At 42.5% G+C, this 16,605-nt stretch overlaps 1 long non-coding RNA gene across 1 annotated transcript in view; it reads right to left on the bottom strand.

Moving 5' to 3' along the window:
* Positions 1 to 4,058: 4,058 nt before the first annotated feature.
* Positions 4,059 to 16,605, bottom strand: part of LOC140707306 (uncharacterized) — a 97,408-nt gene continuing 84,861 nt past the window's right edge. The window contains exons 2-3 of the long non-coding RNA XR_013536699.1: positions 5,855 to 5,896; positions 4,059 to 4,175 (exon numbers count right to left, since the gene is read on the bottom strand). This is a non-coding gene — a long non-coding RNA (uncharacterized LOC140707306). The remainder of the gene's footprint in view (positions 4,176 to 5,854; positions 5,897 to 16,605) is intronic.

Genomic DNA, 16,605 nt, shown 5'->3' with positions numbered 1-16,605 from the left:
TTATAGCAGTTCTATGTGGTGCCTGTACACAGATTTAAACAACAACAACAAAACTTTCCACCTTAAACGCAAATGTCTGCCAACTCCTCAGGATGTGACCCAAACTGCAGTGCCATTTCAATGACAGCTTTTTACTGGAGACCTTTGCCAGCTAGCTAGCTACCTATCTGCTCTGCTGGTATGGCATGCCGTTCTGGATTAATGCATCTGATGAAGGAGATGGATCAGCTGTTAGAAAATGGCAGCTTTACTGGGCATCTGATACCTCTAGGGAACCAAAGCTGATTGGCCAAGAGAACTGGGTAATGTGTTTTCTCATTTGCCCTTCCTCAAGGTCATGGCTAGCAGCACAGCAGCTATAAAGATCCTGGACCTCTGTAATTTATGGCAACCTTTGTTCTCCACACATGACAGTTTTTGCTCTTCCTGTTGAAAGTTCTCTTGACTCCCACCGAACTCTAGAGAGGAAAAGTGAATGAAGGGGCCTCATTATTTTAAATGGGGCTTGACAGAACCTAACAAAGAGCATAAAACAGAGCAATTTTCACAGGCAATCGCACTAAGGCAGTTAAAACAGGGCTGAGAACTCAATTACAGCCCATTACTGTCGGAGCTGTCTGTTTCTTTCTGGCACATGCTTAGTCTCTCTGGCCGTTGGCTCCTGTAACATACCATCGGAACAGCCAAGGGTTATCCACTGTATTCTTACCTGTTTGGTTAATGGCACCCATAAACTCTCAGGATTCCTCCAAAACCTCAGCAGTAAATACATTAAAAGAAAAAGACTCTTAAAAGGATTAGATTAACACTTGTTGAGATTACGAGGAAAGAGGAAGCTGTGTTCCTAACTTCATTTATCTTCAGATGTATGATTAGGATTTATAAGGCATAGAGAGGAAGACAGTTTCTTCCACAGAGTTCTAACAGTTGCAGGAAGGTGACCCAAGAAATCAGATGCTCAAAACACCAGTGTTTTCAAAATTTAGTTACATGAGGATACATGATTGTGCTTAAAAGTTTCTGTTACACAACTGTTTAAATATGTCCTAGGAGCCATGCAAGCTAAGATATCAGGGTTTGGGGCTAAAGCTGTAGTTATCCTATAGGTGGTAGCTGAATATCCAGGAAAGTGTTTTACTATTGTGATGACTATGTTTACAGGTAGGACCACTTGAAGCAATAAAGCCTGTGTGCATATACAGTATGTGTGTGCTTAGGCAGTTTGAGGGTAGGTGTGAGTGGCAAAAACTGACCCCTACCCTTTAATCACCAGCTGTTCAGTACAATTTCAGATAGTTGGTGGAAAACAGAAAATGAGCTAGAGACATGAACCTGGCATAAATGCAGGAGTTACTAAAAGGAGAATCTAGTAGTTTGTACTTGTATAACTTATAAGGCAATGTCTTTGTTTTTTATAACAACTATTTGCTGTTGTTATATTTGCTGTTGTTGTGTGCTGGCAGGTACCATTCACCTTATGGTGATCCTAATAGAGTTTTCAAGGTATTTGAGATGTCTAAGGATAAAGAAGGAAGACCAGGAGGACTTGGGGGGGAGGGTTTCCTCTGGGGCAACAGAAGGAGGGATGGAGACTTCAGAGAAGGGAACATAGGAAGAGGCCATACATGCTTGGGATCTTCAGTTCTGTGCCTCAGTTGAGGTGGAGAACAAGTAGGAAATTGAGGTCCCTGAGGCACACCTGTTGAGCAGAGGAAAGGGCTGCAAATGAGGGATCCCTGTGCCAGGACTCTAGAAGCCCACTGCACCTCCAACACAACTTTGTCGCCAGTGTTGTCCAACAGGAACAGTGGTACCACTCCAAACTAGCTGTGGTACTGGCAGCAGCAGTGCAAGAACAAGAGACAGAGGAAGCTCCAGGAGGAACAAAACAGTGGCCATCAGTACCCCCTGCCCAGGTCTACCAGCAGTGCTTAAAGAACCTTTGACCAGGACTGAAAATGGTCCTCCACTATTTCTGTTTGAGGATTCTCAGGGAATGGACATTCCCTAGCAGGTTAATGCAGGGAATTCAACCTTCCATGAAGCTCTTAGAGAGAGTTAAGGGCAATGTTTTTCATCTGTTTCAATAGTCTGTTCTTGGTTATTCTCATAACCTAGAGCCGATGGAGTTATTGCCAGGAGACTCAACTGCCGCAGGCACCATCTATGGTGGCTGCAGGCAAACATAATGGTTTTACTGCAGTGTCCATCCTGGAATCCCTGCTCTTTCATTCCAGGTATCTGTGGCAGGCAGCGGCTGCTGATTTATGAGAGAAAAGATTTATGCAGATGCTCAGATGTGTTTTTATTTCACATATTTTGGAACAAAATGTCTGGTGTATGATACAGTGAGTTGCTGGGCTGAATTCCTATTAAGAAGACTCATGTACTGTATTAACTGTAAATTTCTCATACTGTCACTTCATACTGCTTATGAAACCTCCAGGACATTGCAATCTGCGGGAAACAGAATAATCCGTAGCCCTGTATTGTTCAGCCTAGTCTGCAGTTGAGCTGAGATGCGCTTTGGAACAGGGCCCAAGAGGTGTGTAGAACTGGCTTAATTATTCCTGCTTATTCCATTTTGGGGTCACCAGCAGTCTCAATCAAACTTTTGGCTAACACTGGAATGGCCTGAAAGGCTGTTCTAATTTGTGGCCAGCTGCTCATGAAATTTGCTTCAAGTTTTAAGTGTGAGTAGTGGTGTTACAGAGCACTCTGGGCACCCTCCTCCATTTGCACACATGGCAGGAGGAGGTATAAGTAGTGGCAAACAGCCTGTTGTGTACCATCTGCGGAGACAGGAGGCAGTGGATGAAACCAAATGAGGAGTTTTAATAACAGTCCACAGCTTGAACAGGTTGAGAGCCACTGCCCTGGACCATGGAGATGGGGAAGGGGCAACTATAGGCAGAGAGAGACACGACATGTAAGTGCTGCCTTGAACTCGGAAGCATAAAGCCAGAATTCTCAGTAAACAAGGGAAAAAACCCTACTCAACTAATTTACCAGCAGCCTGGTGTGCAGAGATCAGCTGGTGAATGTTTCATGACATGGTGATAAGCTGCTAATGTCTTGGATTCAGGGGTGGAAAACAGTTTTGTTGGTTCTGAGACTCTTGATGAAAGCAATGTTTTTGCACCTCCTGGGGTTCACTGTGAAAAGAAACGTACTTTGCCTCAAGAATTCACACATTTTTGCAAGGCTCTATGGAGCATCTCAGAAATATAATGTGAGTACAAAACTATACAAACATTGTACACAAGTCATGTGTAAAGTTTTACCCAGAACCAAACACAGGTTGGACCAAAAATATACAAATTGTGAATAGCTAAAATGCCTACAACTAAAAAAATATGTGCACAAATTAGTTAATGATTATACGGTAGATAAAAAGCATATAATAAGGAACACATTAGGAAAATGTGTGAGAGAAATATGCATACATTTCTGTGTTGGACAAATGTTATGCCTTTCACTAAAAGTAACGAGAAAGACGTAACGTGGGGACGTGGTGGCGCTGCGGGCTAAACCGCAGAAGCCTGTGCTGCAGGGTCAGAAGACCAGCAGTCGTAAGATCGAATCCACGCGACGGAGTGAGTGCCCATCGTTTGTCCCAGCTCCTGCCAACCTAGCAGTTCAAAAGCATGCAAATGCAGGTAGATAAATAGGGACCACCTCGGTGGGAAGGTAACAGCGTTCCCTGTCTAAGTCGCACTGGCCATGTGACCACGGAAGATTGTCTTCGGACAAACGCTGGCTCTATGGCTTGGAAATGGGGATGAGCACCGCCCCCTAGAGTCGAACACGACTGGACCAAAATTGTCAAGGGGAACCTTTACCTTTACCTTTAACGAGAAGAAAACGCAGCTTGTTGTCAGTCAGAAGCAGCAAAATTGAGACAGATTTTATATATCATAACTTTCACATTAAAAATAGCTGAGCATCCAACCTGCATAGCTTGTTTAGCACTTCCAACATAATATCAACATGCAAGTACTAGACTCTAATTTTAAGTTTTGTTTATTATCAAAGTTATCTCCTATGCTTTTGCCAAAAAAAAAAAAAAAAAGGAACTCATTACTACATTTATACCCTGCCTTTCTGCCAAGCAGGGCACCTTGTTCTGCTGTTTGGTTACCTGTAGGTCTCTCTTGGGTTTTAATACTTGTATTCTGCAAAAAAAGAAAAAATGATTTTTTTAGAGATACATTGACTGCCAGTTGAAAAATCGCTTCAAATATTGTTGCTTTTTAATGTCAGTGTTTTCATATCATTTGACGGACAACATCACAGTATATATGTGACATTTGAAAACACCCTTTAGGTTAATTTCCCTTTTATTAGAAGTCTTTTCAAATCTAATTTTATTAGGTCATTGCGCTAATAAATTTGAGGCAATGTTTTCCTGTCCTGCCTAATCCATTGTGGGTGGAGGAATCACAGGTTTCTCCAGCCTGTCATATCAATGTAGCTGCACATATGAAAGAGGCAGGTGTCCGTGGAAAAATGCTCAACTATTCCAGTGATTGAGCCATGCACATCATTCATTTTCAATGAGTAAGTAGAACAGAGCAAAGCAATGATTTGCTAGTTGGAGAGAGCAGTGCCATTGCCTCTAATGTGACCCTTGTATTGCTGCAGCCAATCACTCCTCTTTCATCTTTCAAGCCCTCAAATCTGGTGCATAGCTCAGAAAGCCCTCTCCTGAACAGTTCCATGGAGAAGATATGAAGGAAGCCAACAATGCAAGGGAACCCATCAAATGTGAGTGACAAGAAACAGACACAGAAGAATGCAGCACAAATATGACTACATGATTCAAGTGAAGTGACAGCCATGCACAGCTTCTGTACAGCTAATGGCTTTACTTATTTGATAGCTGGTAGCTACTAGCTACAGCTGTAGGTAAAGCTGCAAATAAATACAGTAATGTTTTTACAATGTAGCTATTGCTGTCAAGGCTTGAATTACTTGACAAGAATTATGATTGGGGTGAGGTTTTCAAAATTGGTGCTTTGGAGGAGTTGGTTAGAGGTGGGCACAAACTTGAAAAACTGTGGTTTGTGATGGTTCGTGGTCACCCATACCTTTAGCATGGATGGAAGACATGGGGGAAGCACAGCCAGTGTACCAGCTTTATGAACCAACCAGAAAATTGAGCTGGTTGGTGGTTCCATTTTTGGTTCATGCCCAAACTGAAAACTGTTGCTGCTGCCACCACCACACCGGCTTCAGAGATAGAGACCTGGCTTCCCTGGAGGAGGAGGAGGCATTTGGATGGGATAAGGAGGTAATGGGGTAGCGAGAAGGGAGTAGGTGGGCATCCATTTTGCAGACCCAAAATGAAGCACCAAGAATAAAAAAAGGTTGGCACTTAATTTAGTTTCATCAAAACAGATCGCAAGAATCAAACCATGAACCATCCCAATTCATGCTTCCCCCCCCCCCAGATCATAGCTTGGTTTACGCCCATCTCTAGAGCTGATGTTTCCCGTTTCTTTAAAGATGAGCAGTGCTTAAAAGCTGGCCTGTTCAATTTCTGTAATTGTGAAGATACCACCAAGCTCTCATACCACAGCATGGGCTGCCTATAATTTTGTTGCATAACTTGCTGAAAGGAAGGAAGGAAGGAAGGAAGGAAGGAAGGAAGGAAAGAAAGAAAGAAAGAAAGAAAGAAAGAAAGAAAGAAAGAAAGAAAGAAAGAAAGAAAGAAAGAAAGAAAGAAAGAAAGAAAGAAAGAAAGACTCGTAGTCCAGAAATGCAACTTTTCAGAGTTCTCACTAGAATCCCAATGAATCAATGTATTTTACATTTTCAGATCAAGTGTGCATAAGTAATCTATATAACTTACCTTCTATCATTGAAAACACTGTCTTTAAGATTTCCCCAAAGTCTGCAAAATAACAAATACAGTATACAGAACTGTCAATTTCTTTATATTGTACTGGTGCTTCCTTAGGAGTTTCACCTTTACATGACAAAGTTCCATTAGGAAAAGTGAAGCAATGGCTCCAGTGTAATCTGGAGCTACTTATCCCACATTTGATTCAATTTTGTCCCAGATCCAAATTGATTTGTAAGCCTCCCATTGAGTTACACTGGAAAATCCAAATGGTTACAGCTTGTTTTGTTTTTTCACTGAGGTAAATTATATGTAAGGGACGTGGTGGCGCTGCAAGCTAAACCGCAGAAGCCTGTGCTGCAGGGTCAGAAGACCAAGCAGTCGTAAGATCGAATCCACGCGATGGAGTGAGCTCCCGTCGCTTGTCTCAGCTCCCGCCAACCTAGCGGTTCGAAAGCATGCAAATGCAAGTAGATAAATAGGGACCACCTCGGTGGGAAGGTAACAGCATTCTGTGTCTAAGTCGCACTGGCCATGTGACCACGGAAGATTGTCTTCGGACAAACGCTGGCTCTATGGCTCTATGGCTTGGAAACGGGGATGAACACTGCCCCCTAGGGTCGAACACGATTGGACAAAAATTGTCAAGGGGAACCTTTACCTTTACCTAAATGATATGTGGAGACATGATAGACCCTAAAGAGGGGATTTTCATATTTTCAGATAACTGGTTAAAGAGTGTGTGTGCTTGGCACCTTTACATTTGCTTGGGATGGGGAAAAAGAATTTTTAAAAAGCTGAAGCTTGGATTTGTCCCCCATCCAATTTGATTTGCACCAGACACAAATCTGTTTGTATGTTTCCTTCGCTTACCTCCTTGTCTGAGGAAGTAGACTTGATCCATGAAAGCTCACATTAAAAAGAGCATTTAAGTCTTCAAGGTGCCATACCATTTATGTCCCTTGGTGTTTTTTTTTAAAATCTGATTAGCTCAGGAACTAAATCGTCTTTGATCCAAACCTCACTATTAAATCAGGTTGACATGAGTAGTAACGTAGAATTTCTTTGGATTTAGAAAACACCCAAGATTATGCTACATTTTCTGGGAATTAGGAAACTACCCTGTTTCCCCAAAACTAAGACCTAAGCTGAAAATAAGCCCTATTATGATTTTTCAGGATGCTCGTAATACAAGCCCTACCCCAAAATAAATCCTAGTTAAGTGAAACCCTGCCCTCCACCATGGTGCAGCGTTGTGCAGCAACCAGAAAATGACATGACTGTAAAATAAAACATCCCCTGAAAATAAGCCCTAATGCATTTTTGGAGCAAAAATTAATATAAGACCCTGTCTTATTTTTGGGGAAACACGGTAGCTCAGTTTATTTCCAGTTCATTTGATTGAAAATGCCTTCCTTAACTGTGTGTTTTACACACAGACCTCACTGTGGAGAACTGGTTTGTGGTGATGGATGGCCAATGGATTCCTGTTGGGCCAGATGACATTAGGGATTGTGATCACATCCACATCACTAGTTTCCCAGATAAAGCTGATACACTGGCTGTGTTTCCTCTTCGTCTTCCATCCATGCTAAAGGTAAGGGTGAAGACCAGCTTAGGTGCACTCAACCTACACTTTGACAACCAGCTGGAATAGTCAGGAATACAGGAATCGTCAGGAATACAGCCATGTCCCAAACTGTGGCCGAGGACCCTTTACTCCTGCTGATGTTCCCAGAGCAGTGAAGATAAGCATTTCCTTTTCTAAGTCGTTTCCTAGGCTACCTAGAATAAGACAGCTATCCTCACTTAAGACGACAGAGCAATGGTGGCACTTTGTCTCAGGTAGCAAGCTGCAGGGAGAATCACAGGACAGAGGATGGTCTCCCTCATTCCGATGCCCTGTTGAGGAACAAGTCAAGCAAGGCCCAACTAGGTTTTCGTGAACAGTTTTTTCCCCCCAAGGGCTGCTTCAATGTTGGTAGAGTGGGAGGGAAGGCGAGTGAAAAATACAGAAGATGGGGGAAATTAAAGCACTGTGTGCAGGAAGGTGGGAGAAGAATTTTTCTTCTCAAATAATTTCAGGGTGATAATACTCCCCTCTTACTCCCAAAGGATGTGCCTTGGCAGCATGTCTAACAGCAATAGTGGTTCCTGTGAAGCTGTGGTGAGACAAAAGGCTGCCACAGCTGCTCACTTTTGTGATCTTTCGTTATATGGTGGAACCGGAAGGTGAGTTTATTCCTGTGAAGCTTCTCTGTGCTTTGGCCGCTCTTCACTCAGCCGTGTAGCCAGACGCCAAGAGGAGATGAGGAGAGCAGCCGATGACAGTGGCTGGGGAGCTGTTCCGCTCCTGACCTTGTATCTTCTTGTGGCAGAAAGCCAAGAGTTTTCCACAGAATGTGGGCAGCAGCTATGACTGTTACTACCCAGGCTGATTCAAAGAGCGAAGGGCATCCCGAACAAAACGAGAGAGACAACAACAACTATGTATTTCAATTAGAGCGAAACACTGAAGCAAATCTGGGAGATATTACATTATCTGAATATGAAGGAGAATTTGGCATCGCGCCAAAATGATGAAGCTGGAGAAAAGGAAAAATGAGGGCTTTCCTTTCCTCACTCTCCTCCTTCCACTTCTCTCCATTTTTTTCCCATGCTTTTCTGCATTAGCCACCCATCATTGTCATTGGTTACAGAACAATACATCCTGGGAGAGGAACGAGGTACCAACAGGCGCCTTAAAAGTCATTGCCAAGTGTGAAATGCTGCACCCAGGAAACAGTCTCTTTGTTTTGGTGCCATGTAGAAATGTATCCATATTTGCCATGTGGTCCCACTCTTATGTCTGAGGAAGTGGACATGTTCATGAAAGCCTGTATTAAAATATATCAATTAGTCTTTAATGTGCCACAATGTTTTTGTCTTCTTCCTTTCTTTTGGTATTGGCCTGACATGCCACTAGAAAATACAGTATATCAGGCCAGTTCACCTGTGGTCAGAGTATCCCAAAGTGAAAGCATTTTGGAGGGAAAATGGGTGGTCATATTTCAAAAATAACTAATCCAGATATTGAGTTGGGGGTGTATTTATTATATGTCTTATGGGTCCTGGTGAGCCCATGCTGCCCAAGAAGGAGCATGCTTAAGGGCTAATTGTGTGTTTCATGTCACAGCAAGAGCCCCCCCCCCCATTCCCTGGAATCTGCAAATTAGCTCGCTGAGATCTGTGACTTGTCTTTAGGATTTAAGCAAGGGATTCTGTTGAGTTGTTGTGGGTTTTTCGGGCTCTTTAGCCATGTTCTGAAGATTGTTCTTCCTAACATTTCACCAGTCTCTGTGGCCGGCATCTTCAGAGGACAGCGCTGTTGAGGTCTGAATTCTCAAACCCAAAGTTGTTGCAATTTCATCTCTCCAACCCTAATAAATGACTGCAACTCCTGTTTTTGCCCTTCATTTTACCACTTTGTATGTGACCAAAATCAGAACATTTTATTTCAGAGTCTCACTCTTGCTGTGCCTCTCACTCCTTTGTGAGAAACTGTTTGAAGAAATTTGTTTGAAGAAATTTGGTTTGAAAATTACTCTGTTACAAACATTAGAGACTTGCCTGCTGAGTATGCACAATCCATTATTTCTCTTGCTAATTTAAGATTTCACCCCAAGTGTGATTAATGTCCCCAGGTGTGGCTATTTGTTAGTGTTCCCAGATAAATTATAAATGGAAAAGATCTATATCATCTCATTCACTGAGCATAATGCAACTAAAGACTTTTTTCCCTTGGAATAAGAGTTGTCATGTGGTATAGGGAAAAAATAGCTTTCTTTTCATCCAGAAGGATGTTGATGTTGTATCTTGAACTCCCTAATTCCACCCTACAACATAAATACAGTATATATATGCAGACAGCAGCTGCTGTAGGCTTGTAACCTCATTCAGTGACCCTCTCCAGTGCCTTAGTGGTTGAAACATACATTGTGGTGTACAGCTGCCAATCTTCCTCTCCCATGGTGCAGGCTCAGCATCTTCTTAATGAAGTAGTTACTTTGGATTTCTTTCCCTCTGCTTTTAATCACATCTTTTTAATTTTAACCCCACAAATGTCAGCTTTAACGTGAGGGATCTCTGGGGAGTGAAACTTTGTCCTGGGAGCATCCTTGGACTCTTTGCTCTGCCCCATTGTCATTACAGAGATACTCAAACAGCCCTGATTCAGTTAGTGATTCAGCATTACAGTACACATCCCAAGCAAATAACTTGATAGACTTGCTTCATCCCATTTTAAAGCTGTTTAAATCTGTCACTGTCAGTACGTTTTTGACAGTGAGTGCCATAAGTTAATTACACTCCGTAAAGTTTTGGGTTGATATTTTTCTTTTCTTTTTCCTCTTATTCTTACTATCTGAGAAAAAGGATAAGGCAAAGCCAGGACCTGTTCGTCACTGTTACACCCCTCTTTCTTTAAGTCTGTGTAAATTAAATATCTGAATTGAGTAGCGGCTGGGTTTTGCTTCAGTACTGTTATGCTAGACTGGGCAGAAATGGGCAAAAACACAAGAGCATGCTTCCCTCCTCCCCCTCTTTAGAGCTCTTTATTAAGATAAACAAATGTAAAAGCCAAATGTAAAAATAACGGAGAGGCTTGTGACACCCCAAAGGCTAACAAATTTATTACGGCACATGATTCTGTGGACTAGAGCCCAATCCATCTGATGCAGAATACATCTGTTAGTCTTTAAGGTGCCATCAGACTTGCTGTTGTTGTTGGCAACTGTCGAGCATGACTGCCCTTCCAGAGTTCCTATTGAATGTGTTCAGGAGGCATGCATGGGCAGCCTCCCCCAATTTGGTGTTTTCCACATGTGTTAACTACAATTCTCAGAAGCTTCTGCTGCTCCAGGAGACTGTAAAGGAATCAAAGGCAGTTTTGTGCCTGCTCCCACCTAGACTCACTTGTTTGTCTTTGTGGCAGTCCAGGGCGGGCAGCTCAGGTGCTTGACCCCGAGAGAGGCCCGGAAGGAGAGAACTAGAAACTGGGCCTTCTTGGTGGTGGCCCCTCGCCTTTGGAACACCTTGCCCCCTGAGATTCGCCTGGCACCCTCACTAGGAGTTTTCAAGAACAAGCTGAAGACTTGGTTCTTCAGGCAGGCCTTTCCGCACTTCCATCACATAGTTCTCTTGTGTTTTCCAGTCTTGGAATTTGCTCATCTCTCTTTTGTTCTGATATTGTATGTTGCAATTCTTGGTTTTATTACTTGGACTGTAAGTCGCCCGGAGTAGATTCATTTAGAATCTAGATGGGTGGTGTAAAAGCCAAATAAATAAATAACTAGGGCAGCATTCAGTACATCCATGAATCAAGTAGCCCTACTAGTTCTATTAATGAGGATAGGGGTACAAGGAGTGGCCTCTTCCCCATTCCCCCTCCCAAGTAGAAATGCATCATGCAAAAGGGACAAAAAAGGGCTCAAATCTGCACATAATGGGCATAAGCTATTGGTAATATCTCAACTTATTAGACTTGTCAGTGATTGGAATAAAAATATTTCTGAGATACTCCATAAACACCGTCCGTTGAAGTATACTGAAATGGGAGACAACCTCTGGAATTTTGATTTTCCCATCTTATGATCTGAACCTAGAGGACAACACCTAATTATTTTCTTAAATTAATTGTCTTAATTAATATAGTAATTGTATTTTTAATGATTATATATATTTTATATTGATTTTTATGTTGTAAGCCGCTCCGAGTAGACATGGTCTAGAGGGGCGGGGTATAAATAAATAAATAAATAAATAAATAAATAAATAAATAAATAAATAAATAAATAAATAAATAAAGAACATCAGCATCACTAAGCATTGTGGAGTGCTCTGTCCTCTGTATTCCATGACTGCCACCTTGGAAACAGCACTTTTTTTATTCAGAGCAACTAAAGAAGGCAAGACATCTTCTATAATTTTTTAATGGAACATCCTGCTATAATTTTTTTTCCTGTTTCGTTAGTCAGTTTTATTAAGTGTTCTAATGGATTGGCTGCACCCTTCTGGGATTCAGAAGAAACTTGTTCAAATTGCTGTTTGATGCTTTAAAAATCATGTTTTCCTATATACGTACATAAGCAAATTTAGAAAGAATTAGTGTAATTTAAATGGAAATAGTTTAATAAGGGAAGACTGGAGCTAGTGACTACCTGCGTGCTCAAACTGCTGGCCAGGTGCACACTATTCATGTGCAGCTTTTGAAACAGAGTGTGCCTTCTTATAGAGCAGTGCTTCCCAACCTTGGATCCCCAGATGCTCTTGGACTACAACCCCCCAGAAATCCTGGCCAGCTTATGGGAGTTTTAGTCTGAGAACATCTGGGGATCCTAGGTTGGAAACCACTGTTACAGTATTCTCCAGATATATTCTTTGCAAGTGAATGGGGTTGTAACCCACAGACCCCATGCACCTCTTGTCTTTTACTCTACTCCAGGGGTGCCTTGACATCCTTCCAACTTCACTCTCTTCTGGCTGTTTCAACGTGTCCTATTTCCCCACTATTCCTGGCAGTAAGGAGAGAGTAACCTATACCAATATTTCTGTGAAGGAAGATGGAAAGGAAAAGCTCTCCACTATAGTCTTAACACTCATACAGTGGAAGGAAAAAAAAGTAGAGTGAGCCGAAGAAAAAGATGACAACTTTCCTATACCCTCAATAGTTACTTAGAAGAGGAAGTTACTTAGAAGAGGAAGGTTTTGTACTTACAGCTTCTCGTGCAAGCTACATCCTCTGGAATTTCCTTCTCCATTTGGCTACTGAAGGTGCAGGAACTCTATTCTTTTTTTTCTCATTTGATCTCCCTAAAAGAGTCTTGTGTCAGGTACTCAGATGGAGAAGCCTCTTTCTTTGCTATGCATCTGTCATTGTCTTAATGCAATTGGTTTCTATGGATGTGCTATGCTATGGCATGTGTACAGGTCTGAGTGTACATGAGTGTGTGTACATAGGAGCATTTGTTTGTCCATGCACCTAGGCCTCTTGATTTAATATCACATACGATTCTGGAGGATGAATAGAGTATAGGTCTCTAAAGTACAAGAATGTCCCTCTGCAGAGTAGAACCTCATTCATTATTGGGAGGGCCTAGGATACGATTCCTAGAGCAAGTGTCTGTGCTTGTTTGCCCATAAGCAAGTACCCCAAAATTCAACAGGACTTACTTCTGAAAAGAGCATTTAGAATTGCAGCAGAAAGGGTCATTTTAATGGATGTGATCTCCCTTAAAGTGGCTTTTCTATCTGCTGGGGAATTTCTCCAGCTGAGTCCCGAAAAGCAGAAGCCCTACAGCTGAACCAACAAGGTGGCTGGTTGGGCTCAGATCAAAGTCAGACTGGAAAGCACTTTCCTGTGCATTATGTGATCCCAAGGAAATAGATGGCATGGGACTACTCCACAAGTGGTCCAAAATTGCAATCTATTTCCTTGTGTGATCACATCCTTAGTAACTTAAACTCTATTAGGCACAATGAAATACTTCTCTGAATCAGCAGGCATTGAATTGCTTTGGTCCTGTGAGAAGAAGATTGTTTCAGTTTTAAAAGCATCCCTGCTTTTGTCTATTGAAAAAAAAAACTGATAGAGAGAGGGTATGCACACAGCATGCTTTGTGAGCTTTGTGCACCCTGTTATTTTCAGTACACGCAGGCTTTTATCCTTCTGCAATAATTAGGCTTTTTCCCACTTGAAGAGAGTTCTAATATAATAACCGCAGCAGATGTGCATATAGGCAGCATGTGCCTATTTAATACTCTGCTCCATTTGTTTACTAAATCAGAAAAACAGAGGAAGGTGACTTTGAAAAGATATATCCCCAAGAGATGGCAAGATGTCCTCTTGCCAGTTAGAATCACACTATGAAGCTATAGCAGTTGGATTCCACTGTAACTGCCATGATGATTCCTACGCACTGCTGGGATTTGTAGTTCAGCGTGATACTGAGATTCAAAACTGTAGTTCAGAAGACTGCACTAGTGCTAAGTGACAGGGAATTTTAAGTCTCTCTCCAAGCGCAAAGGCTGTTGTTGTATTGGTAAAAAAAAGAAAACAGCACATCAAAATGGAGGACAAGTATAATCAAAACAGATAATATTTTTGCTTTCTTTTGGGCCTCCCTCAAGGTGGCTAGGCAGAGAAGCCTAGCCTGGTTGCGTTTCCTGGAGTTGACTTTCTGCCATGCTAGTTATTTTCCTTGAATGCCACTTCCAAGGGGAGGTCTTCAGAACAAGGCATGATGGCAAGGGCTGGCACTTTCGTTGCTTTGTTTTGGCATTCAGAGTATGGGGAACAGAGTGGAAGGGTAGATCAGTGACAGGGCTGTGCTTTGCTTCCCACTTTAGGTGAGCTTGGGCTAGGCCTGATTTTTCAGTTTGCTGCCAAATTTCAAAGTCTTCACTCGTCAGGTCCAAAATGTTAAACCTCCACCCCACTAGGAAGACAAGATTGACAATGCAGGGTGGAGCAGCCAAAATCTGGACCAATGGCCACACTACGCCCATAAAGTAAAGCCTTGGCAGTGAAGGCAGAATCCAACTGCTGTAACTGTGTAATATAGATCCACTGTACATTTCAAATGCCACTTCATTGTATCAAAATGGAAAAGGTACCTTTTTTTTTTACATCAGGCAGCAAAATGTATTGGGCCAGCCATGGATTCTGCCCCCCCTTGCTCCCCACTTTCAGACATACCATACAATCAAAGAAATAAAACAAAAATCAGTAAGAAGGCCTGTAAGCCCTCACTTTTTTTCCTTTCCTTTTGGTAAGACTCCAGGGAAGTATATGCCCTCATCTAGTACTCATAACTAGAGACGGGGACGAATATGAAAACTGATTGCTTTTTCCGACAAATATAGCTGATTCATTAAATATTCATTGATCCATATTTGTGGGTTCCAGAGACCCCCATGAATATTAAGGGATGAATATCTACCCGCTTTTATTCATCCTTCATATTTTTTTAAAGACACATCAATCTGCCTACCGGCCACCAACCAACTTATCCGCAGCAGAAAGGCAGCTACCACTCCCACAGCCACCCAATACCACAGCCTGCCCCACCCCCTTCCTTTCCCTACTTAGGCCCCATGCCACGCCACCCCCCACCAACACCCCTTACCTTAATCGCTGTTGCCAAGGTCTTCTGGCTTCAGAGCCACACATGTAAAAATGGAGACTGGCTGCCCTTTGCAAAGATAGCAACTGCAGCTTCCCTACCCTAAATGAAGCCACAGACACCATCTTTGCAAAGGGCAGCCAGTCTCCCTTTTTACACAGCATGTGTCACATTCCTAGGGGATTCAGCAGGCAAAAGTCCCATAAGCCAGTCCAATCTCAGAAGTCCAGAAGATATAAAATAGATGCCAAATTGCCAAAACCAAAACACAAATCATAGTCAGAGTCCAAAGCAAAGGGTCAAGAGAGCAAGGTCCAAGATAAGCAGGACCTTGGATGTGAGCTGGAGAACTGACATGTTGCTTCCAAGCCTCTGGAGGCAGATTATCTAGCAGCAACAGTCATCTAAACACTTCATCCTGCTAAAACTCAGGGCTGGTGAACCTGATGTTCCTATGGAAAGCATTCATGTGAGCCTCAGACCTACGTGTTGTGAGTCCTTACTGAAGCTTGTCCCTTACTCTGGCTAGTGGGGGAGGAGAATCTGGTGGTGATTCAGCTGTCTGTGATTCTGTTTGCCCAGCATTTCCCTCAGTTGTAATTAAACCCTCAAATTCCAGATCTTCTTCGGCTGAATTCATGACACTGTGGCTGCAAAGGCCTGATCAGCTATTAAGGGAAGGGGGTGTTGGTGGGAGTGGGGCGTGTCTGCTTATCTGCTTCTGATCAGCAGCTGGTAGGCAGAATGGCCTTCTGTGATGTGTGGTAAACTCCCCTGGGGGGGGGGACCCAATTTGTAGGTGAATAACTTGGATGTCTGATATCCAATCTTCACCAAAGTTGGCAAACATGTTGGGGAAAGACATAGGAAGCTCCGTTTTGATTCTGAAGTCTCTAAGTACCTGGAGGCAGCTTTCCTGGAGGGTCCTCTTTGTGACTATATAACTTGGGGGTCCATGAGCCAGGGTTCACCAAATATCCAGAAGTTGTAGAAAAGCATCTACGGAAGCTTCCCTAAAAAGTTGGTGTCTCTAGGTAGTTGGGGGCCAGTGTTATAGCCATTTAAAGTGCAGATGAATCGATTTGTCAAAGAATATTTGTATTTGTTGATCTGTTAACCTTGACGAATAACGGATCAAAACGAATCACCATTTTTTTTATTTGTCCCCATCTCTACTCATAACCTCAAGCCCTTTACTTAGTAATGATGGAATAATATTCACTCTCTAGTGGTACTTAACTTCAAATAAATATGTTTAGAACTGCAGCCCTCAACTTCCAAAAAACTCCAGAGTTTCTAACAAAAGAATTTAGTAGGTCTCCACACTGTTCTTTTTTTTTTTTTAAACGAAGACAAAAATGCCACTGTTATTTCAAAATTTTTTTTTGGGGGGGTGATCTTTAGCTTTGAGAGAGGCCTGGACAAAATTTTGTCTTGTGGGATCCCTCTTCTATTGATAGGCGCTAGAGCAGTGGTCCCCAACCTTGGGCCTCCAGATGTTCTTGAACTACAACTCCCAGAAGTCTTCACCATCAACTGTGCTGGCCAGGATTTCTGGGAGTTGAAGTCCAAGAACATCTGGAGGCCCAAGGTTGGGGA

The sequence above is a fragment of the Pogona vitticeps genome, chromosome 5, assembly GCF_051106095.1.
Source record: "Pogona vitticeps strain Pit_001003342236 chromosome 5, PviZW2.1, whole genome shotgun sequence".
Lineage (NCBI taxonomy): Eukaryota > Metazoa > Chordata > Lepidosauria > Squamata > Agamidae > Pogona > Pogona vitticeps.
This window is presented reverse-complemented; position numbering and strand designations above follow the sequence as displayed.